Raw genomic sequence first — 17460 nt, forward strand, 5'->3', positions numbered from 1 at the left:
GAACCACCAGACAAGAGGGATTCCCGGAACATGGTAATGTCTGCGGTGTCATTACTCTGAGAAGCAGATTTTAATTTTTTTCTTACAGTGCTAGAAACAAAGGCTCTGCATTAATTCCAGAGTAATGGAATTCTAAATTTGGGCATTGTGGGGAATCAAAAGCATTGATAAATCCATTTACTAGAGCTGCTCAGAAGGCTGGACACCTACTGCATTGCTTCCCTCTCTGCCATCTGATGGGGAGGGGCATCAAAGCACCCTCTCCCATTCCCAGGCATGTAGCTGGGGGGGAGGGGGCTTGGGGGGCTTGAGCCTCCTCCCCCCAAAATTCTCATGGTGGATAGCAAGAAGGCCTTACTGGTACATTATTTAAACTGTTATGTTTATTCATATCATGATCTGATCACCATGCTCAATATATCCCATATGCATGGAGGTATTGGGGTAACAATACAAAAGGTTTGTTAGGGTAGACCCTCTTTCACTCAGACTCAGCCCCCCCCAAACCAAACTCAGCCCCCCCCCCCCCGAATCAAAATCCTGGCTACGGGCCTGCCCATTCCTATCATGTGATGAGAGGAGGAGAAAGTGTGCACAGGGTGCCATGAACTGCCCTGCATGCCTTCCCTTTTGTGAGCAATTGCCATTGAAACGGTGCAGCCTGAAAGGGCCGTGTGAAGAGGTCCTACATTTGTGCTTTGAACTCCACTTCCAGCAATAGAAGTAAACTAAGGACAAAGATGAAAGCAGGAGGAGGTGAGAGAAAGACATTTTCAAAACAGCTGAAAATGTGGAATGAGAGGGATTAATTAAGATTTCCCCTGTCACGTCAGGACAGTTGAAGGGTATGCGACAGAAGTTACTTCATCAGATTTCCTGAGCTTAGAATCAATGTTTCCCTTCCAGAAATGCATATTGTTCTTGTTCTCACATGTAGAGATGTGGTAATAAAGTCTATATCTGCCAGAATTCCAGAAAAACCCTATCTTTCATGAATCAAAAGGCATGGGGTACAGAATATGTTTTCACATTAATACGCCTGGGTGTATTCATTTATTTATAGCATTTCTTTCTTACCTCTCAACCAATTAAGGCTTCTGAGGCAGTTACACAATGGCTAAATCATTTGAGGCATTGAATACACAGGCATTTAAGGCATGGGAAAGAACCATTTACTGTGGTTGGGTTTCACGGGGGTAGGCAGGATCCAGGAATCTTCTCTTTGTGAGAGATAATCTTCTGACAGAAGAGTCCTAATGCTGGAATTCCCAGTTAGAGTTCCTTTGGTGCTCTACAATAACATCTCTCAGATGGTCAGTAGAGGGTTCTGCCCCATTTCACAATGTTCATATTTCTACACTTCCACAGAAGTTCATATGGTTATGGGGAAATAGGAGCCCTGCTCCCTGAAATATAAATTTCCTGTGCACAGAGAAGATCTGAGGCTACTAGATTCAGAGTGATAATCTCATTTCAATGTCAAGTTGAAAGCAGTTTATAAAAGGTTTATCTCATATAGATACCTTTGGACTGTATGAGGTTGTAGGAGCCCAGCCTGTGATTGTCCCTTTGCCTCAGGCTTCAAAGGGGAATGATCATGAGTCTGCAGGAGTTCCAATGCCTGAGTTAAATGATCAGGTTTCTGTTGACTCTCAGGGCTTTGTAAATGGAGATGATGTTCAAGAGAATACAGTTAGCCAGAGTGAACCTGGGGATTCTGGGATAGTTGGTTCACAAGGCAAAGATGCCTCGATGCAGGCAGAGAAAGAGACCGAGGTCGAACAGTCAAGGCTAGATAGTGATAGCAAAAGGAATGTACTAATTGGCAAACTGAGGGAGGCAATCTTTGATCAGAAAGGCCAGATTTATCAGGATCACCACCTGGAATTAGGGAGGAGATGCTCTGCAAGATTGAGAGAAAAGATGGGTCAGGGAGAGGTTTCCCAAGGGAAATTGAATGCTTTTGCTATGGCTTTCTGAATAAATATAGGGCCTGTGAATCTATACTCTTCAGTGAGTCCAACATTTGGTTTTCATGTATAACCATGTCTTTTATTTATGCCTGATATCCATGCCTTCCTTGCTTGCTTGCATGCTGGTTGCTTCTGGATTGAGAGAATCAGCCGTCTATGAAGACGTTGCCCATTGGATGCCCGGATGTCTTGCAATCCTGCGAGGAGGCTTCTCTCATGTCCCCCATCCATGTTCAACATCTACACAAATGACCAGCCACTGCCAGAAGGGACGGAGAGTTTCATCTATGCTGATGATCGTGCCATTACTGCTCAAGCAGGGAGCTTTGAGATGGTAGAACAGAAGCTTTCCGAAGCTCTAGGTGCTCTTACTGCCTATTACAGGGAAAACCAGCTGATCCCTAATCCATCTAAAACACAGACATGTGCCTTTCATCTCAAGAACAGAGAAGCATCCCGAGCTCTGAAGATCACCTGGGAAGGAATCCCACTGGAGCATTTCAGCGCACCCAAATACCTGGGAGTCACTCTGGACCGTGCTCTTACCTACAAGAAGCATTGCCTGAACATCAAGCAAAAAATGGGTGCTAGAAACAATATCATATGAAAGCTGACTGGCACAACCTGGGGTTCACAACCAGAAACAGTGAAGACATCTGCCCTTGAGCTGTGCTACTCAGCTGCTGAGTATGCATGCCCAGTGTGGAACACATCTCACCACACTAAAACAGTGGATGTGGCTCTTAATGAGGCATGCCGCATTATCACGGGGTGTCTGCGCCCTACACCACTGGAGAAATTACGCTGTCTAGCCGGTATCGCACCACCTGACATCCACCGGGAAGTGGCAGCCAATAGTCAAAGGACCAAGGCAGAGACATCTCCAGCTCATCCCCTGTTCGGGCATCAGCCAGCACGTCAACGACTTAAATTCAGACATAGTTTTCTAAGATCTACAGAGACACTCGCTGGAATGCCTCAGCAAGCGCGAGTCCAAAAGTGGCAGGCTCAAACCCAGAACCTCAACCAATGGCTGATACCAAATGAGAGACTCCTCCCTGGGCACACAGAGGACTGGGCGACTTGGAAGGCGCTGAACAGACTGTGCTCTGGCACCACGAGATGCAGAGCCAACCTTCAGAAATGGGGCTACAAAGTGGAATCCTCGACATGCGAGTGCGGAGAGGAGCAAACCACTGACCACCTGCTGCAATGCAACCTGAGCCCAGCCACATGCACAATGGAGGACCTTCTTGCAGCAACACCAGAAGCACTCCAAGTGGCCAGATACTGGTCAAAGGACATTTAATCAACTACCAAACTCACACATTTTGTATTTTCTCTGTTTGTTTGCTTTGTTCTGTTAGAAATGTAATATATTTGACTGGCTGCCCTGACACGAGAAATAAAAAATAAATAAATAAAATCTTTGCCTTCCTGTTCATACTGAGATTCCTGTATACTTGTCTTTTGAATTCATGTTCATGCTGAATTTTTGTAAGATGTTTGTCTTGGTTTCAAGCTCCTGCATTTGGATTTATTGGTTCAAGTTTGATTCAGTTTCTTCAAGAGACTTTGATCTTTACAACCTTCTGGAACTAAAAGACTTTACTCCTGTGGACTTGCTTTTTGGACTTTGGAACTTTTCTGTTTCCTGACTTGGATTTTGACTGGATTATATTACATTACTCAACTGACCATTTTGTGGACATTTCTTTATTACTTGTTTGAATGCTTTTTACCATTTTGGCTATTGCTATATTCATCTTCAATAAACTGTTTTGCTTATAAAGAACATTGGTGTGTTTATGGGTTCAAAGGTGCCAATCCCAGCCTTGGTGTGCAACAGCACTAGGCATGTTTAACAGGTAATTTCATGGCTGTCACCCACTTGATTCATATGTGGGATCACTTATAGTCCTTATAGTTACTTTGAACCAGACAAATCCAGACAAAGTAGTCCACATTTCTGATTATCATGCATTTTATGTAGAATAGGGGGAAGATGGGCAGTAGTTTTCCAAAGTAAAAAAGTCATTTTTGGACTACAACCTCCAGAATTCTAGGATGACCACTGGGCATGCTAGAGGGAAGACTGTGAGTGTTGTACTCCAAAATGGTTGTGTCCAAAGGCCATGGGAAACAGTTCTAAGAATAACGACAAATAGCACTACCTGTGTCATAGAATTTTGAAGGTAGTTACTAAGTGAAAAGAAAAGGCGTGATGGGTTTCCCATGAGAGGTCCAGGATATGGCAAATGTCTATTTTGAAGGTTCTGCCATGTTTTTCTTACATATATTATGTTGGTTAACATTCTGGAACAACATTAAAAAAGTGGCCGATGTGCAAATTGGCACACCAGCTTTACAAGGTGAGGAAAAGAGAAAATAAATGGACAAAAGCTTTTCCTTCTTTAAGTCTGTGATATTGTTGGAAAATGTGGTTTATCCACATTGACATGCAATGGGTAAAACACGGAAATATTACTTAAAGAGGTTTCTTGAAAGTAAAACCTTGTAAAACCAACTGAAGCAAGAACACTGGCTTTCCTGATTCTTCAGCGAGAGCTACCGCAAGTTGTACCACTTAAACAATGCCTCTAGCCCTATTCCTTTTTTATTTGTATGGGAGCTGGTCTGCCACAGTACATCAAAGGCTAGCTCTAATGTACCGTAAAAGTCTTAAAATGATGGGGGCACCTTCCAGGCAAATTTAGACACTTCTCAGTCCATAGAGTCCAAGGGGAGAGTAAAGGAAAGCCTGTTTTGATGGTTACAGCATCAAAATAGGCCTGACTGATTTGGCTGGTTTGTATCCTGAATTTTATATTTCAAATATTTATGCTACAAACTCATAAGATCATGGTTCACATAAAAGTTATATCTTATCTAGTTTTCTATTCACATAGAGGCCAACCAGTGGAAGAAATTGAACATGACAATCTTGTTGGAAGCTTACTATTAGAATTATACCTTGAATTATCTTCCCCAACAACTAATATACAGAGGCATTCAAGAGCGTATCCAACATAGGGAGGACTCTGCAGTCATTTTTGTGACACACAATTGTGAGTGGCAGTGGGTGGTATGTGAGACCTTTTAATAAAACTGTAACCAGGAATCAGTTTTTTCATTGAAATGAATGGAAGCTTCAATTTATTATTATTATTATTATTATTATTATTATTATTATTATCATTTACAGTATTTCTATTCCACCCTTCTCACCCCAAAGGGGACTCAGGGTGGGTCACAATGTACATATACACAACAAACATTCAATGCTGTTTTTGACATACAAGACAGACAGACAGACAGAGGTCATTCAGCAGTTCTTCCATTTCAGATCCTGGAAGTTGCTCGATTCGGCCACAGGGGGTGCTGTCACTTCATCCACTATGACACTGAGCCTTTTAGATCATAGAATCATAGAATCATAGAATCAAAGAGTTGGAAGAGACCTCATGGGCCATCCAGTCCAACCCCCTGCCAAGAAGCAGGAATATTGCATTCAAATCACCCCTGACAGATGGCCATCCAGCCTCTGCTTAAAAGCCTCCAAAGAAGGAGCAGGGGCAGAGAGTTCCACTGCTGAATGGCTCTCACAGTCAGGAAGTTCTTCCTAATGTTCAGATGGAATCTCCTCTCTTGTAGTTTGAAGCCATTGTTCCGCGTCCTAGTCTCCAGGGAAGCAGAAAACAAGCTTGCTCCCTCCTCCCTGTGGCTTCCTCTCACATATTTATACATGGCTATCATATCCCCTCTCAGCCTTCTCTTCTTCAGGCTAAACATGTCCAGCTCCTTAAGCCGCTCCTCATAGGGCTTGTTCTCCAGACCTTTTATCATTTTAGTCGCTCTCCTCTGGACACATTCCAGCTTGTCAATATCTCTCTTGAATTGTGGTGCCCAGAACTGGACACAATATTCCAGATGTGGTCTAACCAAAACAGAATAGAGGGGTCTTACTTCCCTAGATCTAGACACTATGCTCCTATTGATGCAGGCCAAAATCCCATTGGCTTTTTTTGCCGCCACATCACATTGTTGGCTCATGTTTAACTTGTTGTCCACGAGGACTCCAAGATCTTTTTCACACGTACTGCTCTTGAGCCAGGCATCCCCCATTCTGTATCTTTGCATTTCGTTTTTCCTGCCAAAGTGGAGTATCTTGCATTTGTCACTGTTGAACTTCATTTTGTTAGTTTTGGCCCATCTCTCTAATCTGTCAAGATCGTTTTGAATCCTGCTCCTGTCCTCTGGAGTATTGGCTATCCCTCCCAATTTGGTGTCGTCTGCAAACTTGATGATCCTGCCTTCTAACCCTTCATCTAAGTCATTAATAAAGATGTTGAACAGGACCGGGCCCAGGACGGAACCCTGCGGCACTCCGCTCGTCACTTCTTTCCAGGATGAAGAGGAAGCATTGGTGAGCACCCTCTGGGTTCGTCCATTTAACCAATTACAGATCCACCTCACCGTAGTTTTGCCTAGCCCACATTGGACTAGTTTTCTTGCCAGAAGGTCATGGGGGACCTTATCGAAGGCCTTACTGAAATCCAGGTACGCTACATCCACGGCATTTCCCGCATCTACCCAGCTTGTAACTCTATCGAAAAAGAGATCAGATTAGTCTGGCATGACTTGTTTTTGATAAATCCATGTTGACTATTAGCAATGACCGCATTTGTTTCTAAGTGTTTGCAGACCACTTCCTTAACAATCTTTTCCAGAATCTTGCCCGGTATCGACGTGAGGCTGACCGGACGGTAGTTGTTTGGGTCATCCTTTTTTCCCTTCTTGAAGATTGGGACCACATTGGCCCTCCTCCAATCTGCTGGAACTTCTCCTGTTCTCCAAGAACTCTCAAAGATGGTTGCCAATGGTTCCGAAATGACTTCCGCTAGTTCCTTCAATACTCTTGGGTGTAGTTGATCTGGCCCTGGGGACTTGAACTCATTTAGAGCGGCCAGGTATTCCTGGACGACTTGTTTCCCAATTTGGAGTTGGATGTCCTCAAATCCCTCATCCACTCCGTCTTGCTGAGGTTGAAGATGACTTTCTATTTGTGAGAAGACCGAGGCAAAGAAGGTATTTAGTAGTTCTGCCTTTTCCCTATCCCCTGTCAGCATTGCCCCATCTTCTCCTCGAAGAGGTCCTATCGCCTCCTTGTTTTTCCTTTTTCTACTGACATAAGAAAAGAATCCCTTTTTATTGTTTTTAATGTCCCTGGCAAGCCTGAGCTCGTTTTGTGCTTTAGCCTTGCGGACCTTTTCCCTACAGCTGTTGGCTATTTGTTTGAATTCTTCTTTGGTGATTTCTCCCTTTTTCCAGTTCTTGTGCATGTCTCTTTTGTGTCTCAGCACAGTTAGTAGTTCTTTGGACATCCATTCTGGCTTCTTTGCACTTGCCCTATTTTTTCTTTTTGTTGGCACGGTTTGCAACTGCGCCTTGAGTATTTCACTCTTGAGAAACTCCCATCCATCTGTAACTCCCTTGTCTTTTAGTATCTGTGTCCACGGAATGCTGCTCACCGTTTCCTTCATTTTTTGGAAATCAGCTCTCCTAAAGTCCAAAATGCGGGTTTGACTTGTCTTAGTTTCGGCCTTTCTTTGTACCTCAAATTGCAGGAGCACATGGTCACTTGCCCCTAAGGATCCTACCACTTCAACCACATCGATCAGGTCCTCCACATTTGTTAGGATGAGATCAAGAGTAGCCAATCCCCTTGTTGCCTCTTCTACCTTCTGGACCATGAAATTGTCTGCAAGGCAAGCGAGGAATTTGTTGGACTTTGTACTCTTGGCCGAGTTTGTTTTCCAGCAAATATCGGGATAGTTGAAATCACCCATGGCTACTACATCTCTTCTCTGTGCCTGTTTGGTCAACTGTTGGCAGAAGACTTCATCAAGTTCTTCCTCCTGGCTTGGAGGTCTGTAGTAGACTCCTACAACAAGATCTTTTTGACTCCCAGTTCCCTTGATTCTTATCCAGATGCTTTCAAGCTGGTTTCCCGGATTGCTGTCATGCATTTCTTCTGCAGAATAAGAGTTTTTGACATATAAGGCTACTCTGCCTCCTCTCCCCTTTGTTCGGTTTCTGTGAAAGAGGTTATAGCCCTCGATGTCTACATTCCAGCGATAGGAGTCATCCCACCAGGTTTCAGTGATGCCTATGATATCATATTTGTGATGTTGTGCTAAAAGTTGGAGTTCGTCATGTTTGTTTCCCATGCTCTGTGCATTAGTGTAAAGACATGTGAGCCCCTGAGGTCTTCCCCTGAGCTGTTTAATTGGGATTATTGTGCTTTCGGTATTTGGTTCTTTTTGTGTTTGTGCAGCCCTCCGTTTAGCCTTCTGGCGGTTCCCTGACATTGTGGGTAAAGTAGTGTTCGCAAGGCTGTTGTCCCCCTCCCCCAGTGGGCCTAGTTTAAAGTGCGCCTAATGAGGTTTGCGAGTCTGTGAGCAAAAAGGTGTTTTCCTACTTGTGTGAGATGCACGCCATCCCTTGCCAGTAGGCCATCCTCCTGGAAAAGCAGGCAATGGTCAAGGAAGCCAAACCGTTCCTCCTGACACCATTTTCTAAGCCAGTCATTGACCTGTACTATTTTTCTGGCCCTTGTAGGACCGTGTTTTATGACTGGGAGGAGGGATGAAAAGACTACCTGTACATTACATTGCTTTAGCTTTGTTCCTAGAGCTCGAAAATCATTTGTGATCTTTTGAACAGTATGCCTAGCAGTATCATTGGTTCCTACATGAATCAACATGAGGGGAGGACGGTGATGGGGCTTGAGGAGCCTGGTGAGCCTCTCAGTGATATGGTGTATTTTTGCCCCCGGTAGGCAGCATATTTCTCGAGCCATCCCATCCGGTCTGGAAATGACGGCTTCCGTTCCTCTAAGGAGGGAGTCGCCTACTACCAAGACCTGTTTACTTTCAGGAATGGCAGGGCCCCTTTTGCGCATTGTAGTGTGTAGGTCCCCAGAAAAGTGATCGTGTTGGTGTGAATTGTGTAGGTGTAAAGTGTTGTCCTCCTCCTCGACATCCCCAGTGCATTCATCAAGGACAATCCATTGAGATTCATCCAAGAGCCTAGCGTTCTCCTGTATGTGTTCCTGTTGCACCTGGTCTATGGTTGGGGATGGTACACCTGCATGATTGTGTAAGTGTGAATGCTGTTAAGTGTTGTCCCAAAAAGGGCTATCCCCCTCACACTGGTCAAGGACGAGCCACTGATCAGTATCTAAGCCATTCTGGTCTTCCTCAATGTGTTGTGTTTCTTGGTCAAGTGATAGCTGTGTGAGAATTTGGAATCTATTGTGTAACTGCAGCTGAGAAGAAGTATTCTGAGGAGGCTTCCGGGTCCTATGTCTCTTTCTAAGGGTGACATTCCTCCAAGCCTGAGGGTTGTCCACATCTGAGGTGATCTCCTCTTGAGCCTCCCCATAATTTTGATGTGATATGGGCTGCGTGTCTAGGACAGCATGCTGTGTGGTGTCTAAGAACGGCTGGAGTTCCTGAATGCCCTTAAGGGTCTTAATACGGTCCTCGAGTTGTTGGAGCCTGTGTTCCATGTGAGTGATCTGTTTACACTTGGGGCAAATATAATTGAGTAATTGTAGTGTGAAAAAGCTGAACATGCCACAGCTTGTGCATGAGACTGGAAGATTTCGTGTTTGTTCCATCTGGGGGTTGCTAATGACCTCCTCTTGGTGTGTGTTTTATGTTGTTGTCTGTATGCAGGGGTGAAAGTGTAGGTTACTGAGTGTGTGAGTATATATATAGTATATATTATATAGGGTAACCAGGAAGCAGAACAGGAAGCCTCGCCTCTCAAACAAAGCAGTTAATTTTTAAACACAGAGAGCTCCGCCTCTCAAACAAAGCAGTTAATTTTTAAACACTCACTCACTCAGATTTCTAGTGCCCTCTAAGACAAAGCTTATCCTAGTATTTCTCTCCAGTAGATCGTAGTATTTCCCTCCAGCATTTTTATGGTGTCATAAATTAGCCTCCTAGCTTTTAAGTGGTCCTCAGGCCCGTAGCCAGGATTTTGATTCGGGAGGGGCTGAGTTTGATTCGGGGGGGGGGGGCTGAGTCTGAGTGAAAGAGAGTCTACCCTAGCAAACCTTTTGTATCGTTACCCCAATACCCCCATGCATATGGGATATATTGAGCATGTTGATCAAATCATGATATAATAAACAGAACAGTTTAAATAATGTACCACTAAGGTCTTCTCACGGGGCTGAAGCCCCTCAAGCCCCCCCCCCCCCCCAGCTACATGCCACAGGTCCCTAATTCCTCTACTCATAGCTCACAGCTATTTTCAAACTACTTCGGTCAACAGTGAGCTGGAAATTTTTTTAACAGCTATTAACAGTCGGGCACTCAACCCCGACTTGGGCTTTGAACTTGCTACCTTTCAGTCAGCAATGATTTATTGCAGCTGATTAACCAGTTGTGCTACCATGCAACATAATCCTGACACTTGGTATGGTAAAAATGATTTTAACCCTACCTTTTGGAGACCCAATGGAATAAATACAATAAGTAAATGCATACAAATTATATCCTATCACTAGCTAGTGGAACTTCCAGTCTGAATTCGAGTTCTTGATTGTATGAATGTGTCTGTTGTTCTCCATTGGGTCTCCAAAAGGTAGGGTTGAATGTCAAAAATGGGAGGAAAGTTAACTATGACCATTTGACAATCAAATGAAAAGATTATAGCTAAAACCCAATATTATTCTATTGGACATGCATTCCAGACTGAAGGTAATTCTAGGCTTTCCCCTTTTCTTCCCCATTTTCTAAAACTTTTTTTCTGGTTCACCAGTCCAGGCTTTGAGCAAGGGCATAGGTGACTTCAGGGAAGAGGCAGATCATCCTTCCTTTTGGTTCCACTGACTGAAACAATTCAGTAAGGTTTAGATTTATAGTCAGAATCTGTGAGTCTTCACTGTCAAAGATAATACTGGGCATTTACTTTGTTTGCCTGAATTGCCTGAGTTAACAGGTCTACAGATAACTTTGGATTTGTTCAAGAATAAAGCAACACATGATAGGACAGGAGTCTGGAAAAAAATGAAATAAATAATTTATTTTATTCCAGGCAGCCATCCTGCCTTAAATATTTTATGAGACTACAGAGAGGAGGTGGGTTTAGAGATGCCATCTGCTGATCATAACCCACAAATGCATTCCGACCTCTTCTTCTATCAGTAGGGGATGAGCATCTGGAAGCTCCCACAGGGACTTCCACTCAAACCTTTTGTAGTCCAAGCACCCTGCCTAATTTTAGGATTTCATAGAGTGCCATTGTGACATTTCTTTCCATTTGCAGCCTTCTATGTGATCCTATCTATTCTTCTCCCTTTCTCTTTACCACAGAAAATTCATTAAGTATCTCTTTATGTAAGGACTTTCAACTTCCTGGTAAGAGACTCATGGACCTTGCTGTATATGTTAATTTTAAAAAAGGATTCTGATGGTGAGAAGAAAGGTTTACCTGTACATAGGCATGGATTTCCCATCAAGCTTTATGGTGGCTCCCTTGTGGGACATTCAAAGATCACCTTTTTCATATCCTGTTTTTAATGTATGTAATGAAAAGTTAAAGTGGTGTCGTGATTTGCATGATGGACTTGTGGACTTCGATGTTGGTTTTAAAAAATGCCCCAAGTACCCTGAAATCCACCAACTAGAGGTTGCATGTGGATGAGCTCACTGAATTTGGTGTTTATGGGATGCCAAAATAACTCTTGTCACATGACCTGTATGATTGCATGTGATGTAGTCTGTATTTTTTAAAAAGTCATAGTGAAATAGTGATAAGTTACCATATACATACATGATGCAAATGTATGCAGTTGTCCTTGTACAGTATAATGTTATGTCAATATTATACTAGCCCAGTCCATACTAGCCTTTTTCAGGCACTAGCATACTTTCTTGAATATGGGGTAAAAATGAGAGGAAGAAATGGGACATTCTGAGTAAAATTAGTGGCATAAACAAATGAAGGGAGGACCTTTTTTGGGCTATTAGATACAGACCAAAGAAAATCTGGATACACTTTACTTAGTCAGTAATAAATGACAGTGATTTTCTACATAATTTCATGAACTACTTATAATACAGAATACTTAAGACTTGAATAGATTAAGATTTTAATACTTCATGCATAAAAACTGTGCTAATAGAGATTGCTCCGAGCATGCGTCCCAAATTGCTTAAGATGTGAGTTAGGACATGAACAAGAAAGCATCTGTGAATGAAAAAAGAGAGAGACTGGAAATTATTTCAAAGGATTTATTTATGGCTGTATATTCTTAGGTGAGATGTGTTACTATGGAAACTGTTTTAGAAGATTAGAGATTATTGTTTGGATTTAAATTGGTTATAATATCTGATTCTTTAACACTGTTGCCCCTCCTCGCTCCTTAGCACATTCAGTAGTAAATTATGGAACTAACATCATTTACTATGATGACTTTATCACATCAAGCCGCTATTCCATGGCAGTCGTGCAATGATAGATAGATGATACAAAATAGAATGAGCACCTTTGATGTCACAACACCTTTATTCATGTAATTGCACCAATTCAGCAGTGGTCCTACAATCATACTTCCACATAACCTTATAACTTGTCTTCCTTCAGTCCCGTCCTCCCCTTTGTTAAATTTCAGCAATGAAAAACAAGTAAGCAAAAGAAATATAAAAGCAAAATATAAAATAAACAGAAAACAGACCACTCAGAAATAGCAAGGCAGAGGATGGAGAATGTGAGAGGAGATTTCTTTCTCTTGCATCACTTTAGTGCTGGCATGATAGCATAGCAGCAGAATTGACCCAGTGCACGAAGGTAGTTGCCAGGAAGATTTCAGGATTACAAGCTACTGAAAGATTTTACCTATTAATAGCTAGGATGAGGTTAATTGTGGGGAAGAGACAGAATGGCAATGAGATGTACATATGACTTCATTACACATGCTTTCTTACCTGTTGTAGGATTCTTAAAACACAGTTCTTGTGCTTGAAGCAGTGGCTGTGTGTCACTAGATTTGATCGGATGACACACAGCTACTTCTGCTGGGGCTCCATCCATGAACTGTGTTGGAAGTATACTACAACAGAGCCCTGAAAACATGGAAGGCTTTCCATGTTATCATTTAATAGAGTGGGCAAAGCTCGGGGGGTAGCTGGGTGGCAACATTTCCCGTTGAGGGATGGGAAAGGGGTGATGCGGGTAATGTAAGTGTATGAATTTCCTGTTGTTAGCCGGCCTGAGTCCCTCTTCGGAGGTTGAGAAGACCAGGTTATAAAAGCTCCAAATAAATAAATAAATAAATAAATAAATAAATAATGTGGGACATGGGACAACAGGTTCCCACGCTGGCCTTTGGATTTGCCCCACTGCCCCATGGATGCCCCTGCTTTCCCCCAGATTCAGAACCACAATGTGATGAGGTCCATTGTGCTGTGTGATAGGGACCACCACCAAAGCTGACAGTCTAGCTTCAATGCAGATTTGTCTGCCTTGTGTGATAAAGTCCTGAATAATGTAATTACTGTAAAAGCTTCTTAATTGTTTCAAAGCATCAATAGCAGGTCTTGGCTAATTTTAAAGTCATTTTTTTTAGCAAATGAAAAATAGTCAAAAGCAGTGTTTCTCAAACTCTGTTCCTCCAGGTGTTTTGGACTTCAGCTCCCACAACTCCCAACAGCTGGTAAACTGGCTGGGATTTCAGGGAGCTGAAATCCAAAAACACCTGGAGGAGCAGAGTTTGATAAACACTGGTCTAAAGGGTTATGTTATACTTCTCTTTTCATAAATAAATGTATCTGTTCTTGCAGCAAGTTTAAACACTTCCGCAGTTGTGTGCACTTGAAAGCAAGTGTCTTAAAATAAACTCCTTAGATGAGTATGATACAATGTTGGCCTTAGAACTCATAAGACACCTAATATTGCAGATAATAGTACATCATAATGTCAGTTCTCTTTGTAAATAATTGATGATTTTTTTATACCAGTGGCCAATTCAGAACTGTGGATTCTGAATTAAATACAGCTATGCTCAATTAATATAGATTCTGACAAAGAAACTCTTTTTTACACCTGGCCAGCCTCCATTTCCTTCCTAATCCTTTGTCTAGTTGGACTTTTCAAAGCAGCGTTTATCTGTATTGGGCCACAAGCTGACACTTCCACCAGCCACCAGCTGATGCTTCACCATCTCATGTGGGAAGTGTTGCTGCACGGCTTTACTCCTCTGAAGCCCTACAGGGAGGCTTCCGTGTTAGTGGGAGCAGCATCCTACCATGCTGCCTTCCCAGTTCACCCATGGAACCCCACCGGAAGTCATCCTACGTTATCTGATGGGTGGTATGGGGCTCCATGGGTGGACTGGAGAAGAAACATCCTAGAACGCTTTTTTGCCACATGTGATAAGGCTGTTAGGTCTTATGATGGAATGCAGTTTCAGTAAACAGATTAACTGCATTGAACTGGATTATATGCCAGTGTAGACTCACAAAATCCAATTCAATGCAGTTCAATCTGCATTTTATGAGTCTACACTGACCATTATAGTAAAGTTTACACTGCATTCTATGATGGTGTAGTTGGGGTCTTAGAGATTCTTCAAAAGGTGTTCTTTCAGGTTTTTAAAAAAGCTTGTTATTTTATTCATGGTTTTTCATGGGGATCCTGCATCCCTAATCCCAGCAAACATGGAGGGTTGATTATATTTTAAGCAAAGGGAACCTGGAATTCATATATTGAGTTTAGGAAAGCCTGAAAAAAAGCAAAAACTCAAATCCGCAAATGCAATATTTCCTCTGTGTGTGTGTGCATATGCACATGTGAGCACAGCATGATTAACAATAAATATAGTCATATATAATACATTATTGTAAAATCAAAATGTATTCATCAGATCCTACTCAGAATTACAGGTTTCTCCATGGCCACTGCATGAGTTCCATGTTCACACTCACCAACTGTGTCCAATCAGCATTATAGATCAAAACAAGTCCCAACTTCCCCATAACACTCATGTGGTCAATTATAGCATCTCAGTCTCACTTTAATATATTGTTAAGATAAAAAATTGGAGGTGAGAGGATGGGTAAATTAGTGGAAAAAGAAATAGACGGAAGAAACATGATTGAAATGAACAGATTTCTTTAAGACAATGTCATTTTAAAATGTGTTACTTTGACTGCAGTTCTATATGCATTTATCCAGAAGTAAATCCCACAGCATTCATTGGAACTTAGATGTGTGTAATTTTCAGTAGTTATTGTGAATAGAAGACTGCTTGTTAGAAGCTGACATTTTCAAAGTAACTAGTCAATATATTTTTCCCAGCATTAGATCTCTACAAGTTAGTTTCTTTCCTATGACACTGAGCAACTCTAGTACATACATATACACGGAAGAACAATATATCAAAAGGAGAGGGGTAGATACCTTTAAATAAGGAAACTTCTCCATAATAGACCTTTTTCCTTTTTCCTTTTCTTTTCTTTTCTTTTTTCTTTCTTTTTTTGCTTATTGACATAAGATATTCACAGGTCCCTATGCCAGTGTTTCTCAACCTGGGGGTCGGGACCCCTGAGGGGGTGGTGAAGGGGGTTTCCGAGGGGTCACCAAGGACCATCAGAAAGGGGCTCTTTGATTGTAGGTCAATTATAAATCCCAGCAACTACAACTCCCAAATGTCAAGGTCTATTTTCTCCAAATTCTATCAGTGTTCACATATGGGCATAATGAGTATTCATACCAAGCTGGACCCAGATCCATCATTGTTTGAGTTCACAGTGCTGTCTGGGTACAGGTGAACTGCAACTCCAGAACTCAAGATCAAAACCCATCAAATTCTTCCAGGATTTTCTGATCGTCATGAGAGTTCTCTGTGCCATCTTTGGTTCAATTCCATCATTGCTGGACTTTAGAATGCTCTTTGATTGTAGGTTAACTATACATCCCAACAACTACAACTCCCAAATATCAAAATCACCCCCCCCCCAACCCCACCAGTATTCGGATTTGAGTGTATTGGGTATTTGTGCCAAAATTTGGTCCAGTGAATGAAAATCCATCCTGCATATCAGATATTTACATTACGATTTGTAACAGTAGCAAAATTACAGTTATGAAGTAGTAACAAAAATAATTTTATGGTTGGAGGTCACCACAACATGAGGAACTGTATTAAGGGGTCACACAATTAGGAAGGTTGAGAACCACTGCCCTATCCTGAAACCTGTTGTTAGTTTTGACTGCAGCAGAGTTACTGATTCAATAGGATGTCCCTCTGTATTGACTTACCATTCAACAAGTGATTGAATGGTCTACTATAGTTAGGATTAACCAACTGAATGTCATAGTTTTGTAGCAACTGGATGAAACTCTGATTGCAGCACCTCAACTTTTTACTCTTGCTCCGTCCTCTTCTCTTTGCCTTTTCCTTCCTGGTGAGTTAATTTAGTGCAAGTTACTCAATTAAAATAACTTCAAAGTTAATTGCACGCTATATGCAATCTGTGGCCAAAATCACAATCAGCCAAAATCTGGGAAGGCAGAGGACTACCTGTAGCTACCCCAGCCTAGGAAATGCACACAGAATCTGTGATACAGCAAGATCAGTGGTGGAGTCTATGGTGGAGAAGTTAGGATTCCTCATATCTGTTCAAGGCAGACTTTTAAAAGCAATATGCAGGCAACTTCACCAACACCAGTGGTATATTATAGGCTAAATGTTTACAACCCATTTCTGGACTTTTTCTGCAGTCAACTTCAAGAAAGGTTTACAAGACACAGGGAAGTTGTTCAGAAACTGCTAGTGTTCTTCCCTATTGATTGTTGTCATTTAAAATCCAACTTGAACAAGTGCAGAGAACTTTACAATGAATGTCTTCAAGATACTGACACACCGATGGAAGAATCTGACCTATGGTGTAGAAAATGGAAAAAGATTACACCTGCAGAAAAACCATCAAATACACTGGAAGCATATCTTGTTTGTGATGGGCAGCTTTTTTCCTAATGTGAAGAAACTTCTTCAGATTTCTGCAACATTGCCAGTGTCAACAACTACAACTGAAAGGAAGTTTTCAACTCTGAATCATGTGAAAACATACATAAGAAGCACAATGGGGTAAGAAAGACTGACTGGACTTGCACTCTTGAGTGTCCATTGAATTGTATCGATGGAGCCTGTCAAAGTGTATTGACACAGTTTTCAAATGTTTACAATAGGCCTTGTAGTATTCTTTTATAATCACTAAATTACCAAATAAGAGTCATTTTCAGTTTTTACAAACATTGTAAGTAAAATAGAAATTTGACTTATTCAAGTCTATATAAAATATAGAATGAATCATATAATTTAAATTATTTTGTTTTATCATGAATCATGAACTACTCTTCATGATTCGCTTTAAAAATGTTGGGTTTTTTTTCCCTGGCAATGGGC

The sequence above is a fragment of the Anolis sagrei genome, chromosome 1 (genome assembly GCF_037176765.1).
Source record: "Anolis sagrei isolate rAnoSag1 chromosome 1, rAnoSag1.mat, whole genome shotgun sequence".
Lineage (NCBI taxonomy): Eukaryota > Metazoa > Chordata > Lepidosauria > Squamata > Dactyloidae > Anolis > Anolis sagrei.